This window comes from Symsagittifera roscoffensis, chromosome 6 (assembly GCF_963678635.1).
Source record: "Symsagittifera roscoffensis chromosome 6, txSymRosc1.1, whole genome shotgun sequence".
NCBI lineage: Eukaryota > Metazoa > Xenacoelomorpha > Acoela > Convolutidae > Symsagittifera > Symsagittifera roscoffensis.
Genome location: NC_087067.1, coordinates 5,652,877 through 5,658,878, shown reverse-complemented (window position 1 = coordinate 5,658,878; position 6,002 = coordinate 5,652,877).

The following is a 6,002-nucleotide window of genomic DNA, read 5'->3' as shown; positions in this document are numbered from 1 at the left end:
AAATGTTATTTGTAAAGTTTTATTTTTGCAAAATTAGTGTAGACAGTTCCAGAAAACGGCAAAGCATGAAAACGGCAAAATACAAAGCAGAAAACGGCAAAAAGAACCGGCAAAGCATGCTTCCAAATTTCGAAATTGGGAAAACGATTTTGATTACACTTCGTTTGCAAGCGTTAGCAAATGGGAACATACAGTTTCATCAGCTTTAGAATTTCAAAAAGAAGCACCGAATATATTCTTTTCGGGCTGACGTGCTTAATTTCTGGAGTACTCAATTTTAAATAATGGTTGCGATTAATGATAACTACTGTTTTAACTTCTGCCTATTTTGACAGCAAAGATGGAAGAAAATACGATTCCGAAGGTTAAATACCGGTTAGCGCCAGACAGAAAGATAAACTAAATAGCAACAACTAGTGATAGAATAATGAACTAATTTAGATACTATGACATTCCCCTTCTTGTAAGAAATGATGACATGATTTAAGTACTCAATGAAATGTTAAAAAAGACAAATACGAGTTTTAGCGATAGTTTTGGTTAACTGGCTGCTGCTACATTCAAACTTAAACAATTGAGTTTTTTTGCCACTTCACGGCATGCCCTCTCCCTGGACAGTCATATTGTCAATCATGACTGCCCCCATCATGGTCACTGCCGTGCGTTTCCTTCCGGAACGTCTTGAGCTGGTCTCGTCTAACGAACTTGCCGAATCTTGGCTCGAATACGAAACAAACCGTTGTTTCCTGCCCCGCTTTTTACTCCGATTTGTGGAATTTCGCGTTCCGTCTCCTTCGGTGTTTCATCCGTGGTGTCGTTTTTCCTCCGGTTGATCTCGATTTCCGCCTCTCGTTCAATGGTATACTCCGTCGCCGTCTCGTAATCGCTCGGTCGAATCGTTATCGTCTCCGTCGGCTCCGTCTGCTGCTGTCCCCCACTTGACGTTTCTTGTCTCACCCCTTCAAAATTTGCTCCCGGGTTACCCTCCTTCGGTTCAATAGCTTGTCTTGTTGTGGCCAGCGGTAAATAATCATCTTCTTCGGATTCCGAATCCTCCACATTGTCCCGGATTTGGAGTTTCTTCCGTTTGCCTACGGTGCTTTGATAGGTGCCTGTGGTGCCTTTTGAACTCTATGGTTGATTCGCTAGTAATTTCCGTTTCAAGTCCCACGGCGTTGGTGGTGCAGCGATTTGACCCGGCGCCCTTTTCTTCGCAATATTCGTCCGCTTCAGTGCTACTCCCGATTTTCTAAGCACAGCACCATTACTCATTTAAATGGTATGTTCACTCTGATTTATTATAGTGGATTTCAATGGTTTATACCAATTTAAAATGCGCTCTCCTGTTCGCTGCATTACAACCACTGGTGGTATAGAGGCTGGTTCATCCGTGGTCCGAACAACCCCGGGTTCATTGTCCTGATTAGCGATCCGGTCATCAGCCAATCTCAAAGGGTGGCGCCTGTTTTTCACATCGTACTCCGTATCAGAGCGGACTCCCCAGTTTGTGTCCATCGGCTCTGGCATCGCTTGGGCGTTTGGGTCTCGTTCATCTAAACAAGTAGATTTTGAGCGTATTACGTTTTCCCAATTTAGATTTCTTAAAGATGGCTTTTTGGTCAAATTCCTGAGAACTGTGTTAGCTTCCCGGCCATGGCGCGCCTCAAACGGTGTTATGTTCAGGATGGCGTTTTTAGCGAATGTTAAAGCACCGAGGGCCCTTTCAACCATCCGATCCAAGGGTTCAGGTTTTTCTTAGGTTAAGGTTAGTACTGAATTTTTGATGCTACCGATTGTCCGCTCGACACATCCTGTTGCCCGATGATCGTTAACTGGCGATGTAAATATTTCAAATCCTTCTCCATGACAGAAAGTTTGGACCTCCTTGGACATAAAATTCGTTCCCTGGTCCACTCGAATTTGTCGCGGAACTCCGTGTGCAATTATATATGCTTTTAGGAATTTTACGATTTTGTCCGACCGATTTGAAATACACACTATAGCCGATGGCCAACGAGAAAACCGATCCACCGCCACCAGCAAATATTTTTTATATTCCTTTAAATAATTAATTGGCCCCCAAAAGTCTAATTGCACAGATTCATTTGGTTCTTTGGGTTCAGGTATTTTTCCTACATACCCTTTCGAACACATGTTTTTCAAATTCTTACCAGCTAATGTGCATTCTTTGCAATTCCCGGCGATTGTCGCTAAACTGCGGAACATGTAAGGGTACCAGATGTCTTTGGCCGCCTCGTAAATATTTGACTTCCCATGATGATAATAATGCAATCTGTTGTTTACCGCCACTTCAAAGTGTTTGGAATAACGAGTCTCTCATCCATCCACAGGCATCCGTCCTTTACTTGAAAATCCTGAGTGTATTGGGCATAATACTTCCTCATAGCTGCAATTTTTGTGTGTAACTGTGGGTCCTTGCACTTAACCATTTCAATGATTGCTTGGAGTTGAGGATCTGAACCGTACTGGGATTCGATAAATCGAAGATTAAACAATTCTGGAAGCGCGGTTTGTTTACTAAGTACTTTGCAATTTCTCGGAATAAAAGCCATAAAGCGATTTTCCGGATTAACCGGCGGATAACTTTCGCCCGGATAAACCGAAGGAATGGAAATCATGGTGTTACTTCTAGTGCTCCGGACTTCTGTAGTGACTGCTAGCATATCTTGATTGATCTCCTCTATCTCATCGCTGCTACTATTGCTGGGGTGTCGTTCCAATAGTTTCCTGATCTTTCGTTCCATAACTATACTAGATTTTGAATTTTGAATGTTTACACGTAAATTTGAATAACCGAAATCTGTTTCAATAATAGTCCCGATTACATTTTCACTAGACTTAAGTGACCTGCCGGAACTGCAATTCGTCGCCGCTCTGTGATTGGTCCGTTTTCCATAACATGTTTTTTCGCCCTCTACCGGCTGTTTTATGTTCGATATCTTACAAACGCGTTTATTATTATTCTTAGCCTTTGGAGACTCGAGTTTACCTTTGGAGAAAGCTTCCTTTTTAAATCCGAGGACAGATCTAATGTGACTAATCTTTGCCACCGTGAACATACTATCATAGGTGCTGACCGGTTTAGCGTCCGAACTCGGGTGCCTGGACAGGTAATCCGCGAAACCAATTTTAGCTCCGGGTTAGAGAAAATCAAACGGTATAAGGCGATCTAACCACCTGGTTAATCTACTAAACATCGTCTTGTTCTTTTTGTTGTTCCCATTTAGCAGCGATACCAGGGCCTTATGGTCCGTAACAATTAAAAATTATCTCCCCAACACATAATTTCGGAAGTATTCCACCCCCACACAACTGCAAGCATTTCCAATTCGTTCGTGGAATACTTTTTCTCCGCGTCGTTTAAATACCGGGATGCGAAGGATATCGGCCTCCATCCGTCGGAATTTAATTGTTCAAGAACCGCACCAAGCCCGTTATGGCTTGCGTCACAGACACTTCTTGTATCACGGTGTAAATCGAAATGCCGAAGTTCCACTATGTTCGCCACCTGCTTTTTTAGATTCTCAAATGATATTTGACACTCACTAGTCCAAATATATTCATTTTTTCTGCTTAATAAAAGGCGTAACCAAGGCGACGATTCCGCGAGTGCCGGGAGGTATTTGTGTAGGCTATGAATGGAGCCCATAAACGATTTAAGTTGTGAAACCGTTTTGGGGGCTTTTAGAGACTCAATTGGTTCCGTTTTTCGGATTAGTGGCGTAATTCATGTGCACGTTATTTTACGCCCCAACCATTCGCATTCTTTCCGCCCGAACTGGCATTTAGTAAGTTTGAGCGACATGTTTTCCAGATCTTGTTTCCGTAAAATTTTCTCGACCGTTGAGATACGCTCAATTTCGGTGCCTTTCGTGACAACCAAGATGTCATCTATGAATGCGTGTGCCTCTGGAAATTCCGATAGGATTGTATCCATTACTCTTTGGAATTCCGCTGGCATGGTTGTAAGGCCGTAGAATCCCGTTCGAAAACGATACGTACCCGTTTGTTTTCCTCCCACCAATGAAAAATTGCATTGGACGCTCGTTTTTGGACTAAGTGGTAGCTGACCGTACGCATACGTAAGGTCCATCGTTCCCCGGTTTTCGTTCGCTTATCGTTTGTCCTACGGTATCCATGAGCTCTTCACTATTGGGCATTTGATATTTTTATTCTTGTGAACTTGTTTGCTTAGCTCCCTGGACCCTAGCGCTAATTTTACTGATCCATCTTTTTTCACTGTTATTACAATCGACGAGACAAAATACTTGTCCGAACATTCTTCCAATTTTTCGATATGCCCTTGCTGCAAAAGCTTACTTATTTCCTTATCAACCTTCTCTTGTAGTGTAATCGGCACTCTCCATCCTTTTTGTTGTATTGGCGTTAACGTTTCGAAAAATTCCGCGTGCACCTTATAATTCTTAAATTTTCCGACTCTATGAAAAAGATTATTTAATTGCTTACTGAAATAAGTCTGCCATGGGTCTAATGAATCCTTCTCGCTTGTTGTTTCGGCCCCCAGTTGTTCTTCCTGAACTGACATCACCTTTTCCTCCGGTGTTCTTTGCACTATCTGTAATCCCAAATTTGGCATTAGATCTCTTCCAATAATCGACGGTCTGTTTCCTCCAATCACCTTGATTTTCGCTTCGGTCACCCATCCGTTCGTCCGATAGGGTTGTATCCATTACTCTTTGGAATTCCGCTGGCATGGTTGTAAGGCCGTAGAATCCCGTTCGAAAACGATACGTACCCGTTGGTTTTCCTCCCACTAACGAAAAATTGCATTGGACGCTCGTTTTTGGACTAAGTGAAAGCTGACCGTACGCATACGTAAGGTCCATCGTAGACAAGTATACATCCCCCGGTTTTCGTTCGCTTATCGTTTGTCCTACGGTATCCATGAGCTCTTCACTATTGGGCATTTGATATTTTTATTCTTGTGAACTTGTTTGTTTAGCTCCCTGGACCCTAGCGCTAATTTTACTGATCCATCTTTTTTCACTGTTATTACAATCGACGAGACAAAATACTTGTCCGAACATTCTTCCAATTTTTCGATATGCCCTTGCTGCAAAAGCTTACTAATTTCCTTGTCAACCTTCTCTTGTAGTGTAATCGGCACTCTCCGTCCTTTTTGTTGTATTGGCGTTAACGTTTCGAAAAATTCCGCGAGCACCTTATAATTCTTAATTTTTCCGACTCTATGAAAAAGATTATTTAATTGCTTACTGAAATAAGTCTGCCATGGCCTAATGAATCCTCCTCGCTTGTTGTTTCGGCCCCCAGTTGTTCTTCCTGAAATGACATCACCTTTTCCTCCGGTGTTCTTTGCACTATCTGTAATCCCAAATTTGGCATTAGATCTCTTCCAATAATCGACGGTCTGTTTCCTCCAATCACCTTGATTTTCGCTTCGGTCACCCATCCGTTCGTCTCCAATGATACGTTAATCGTTCCTAACAGCCTTAAAGGATTGTTTTCGTAATACCTGAACTCATCGTCCTCCGGTGCTGGCGCCTTCAAGTTAACGCCTGCGGTGCCCAGCGTTCGTTTCAGTTCTCTAACCGTGAATATTGAGATCAGTGATCCGCTGTCTATCCAGACGTTTGTGTGCTTACCATTTATTTTAATTGGTAGTCGAGCGCCGGCCACTTTCAATTCGGTTTCCTTCCGAGATTTGATAAACATCACAACATAGTCTCCTAAACTGTCCGAATCCCACGATCGTTGCCTCTTATCTGTGTGTTGACCAATCCGACTGAAATTTCATGTTGCGAATAGGCATCTTCAACGTTACCTATCTCGCTAACATCCACATCCTCCTGGTTTTGAATCAGTCCCACCGCAGGTCTTCCCCGGTTAGTCCTTTTTCCCCGACAAGTCTTCTCGTAATGTCCAGTCTTTCGGCAGAAATTACATGTCGCACTTTTAGCTGGGCATGTAGTTAGATGCTCCGGAGTAAAATTGGGTTGATC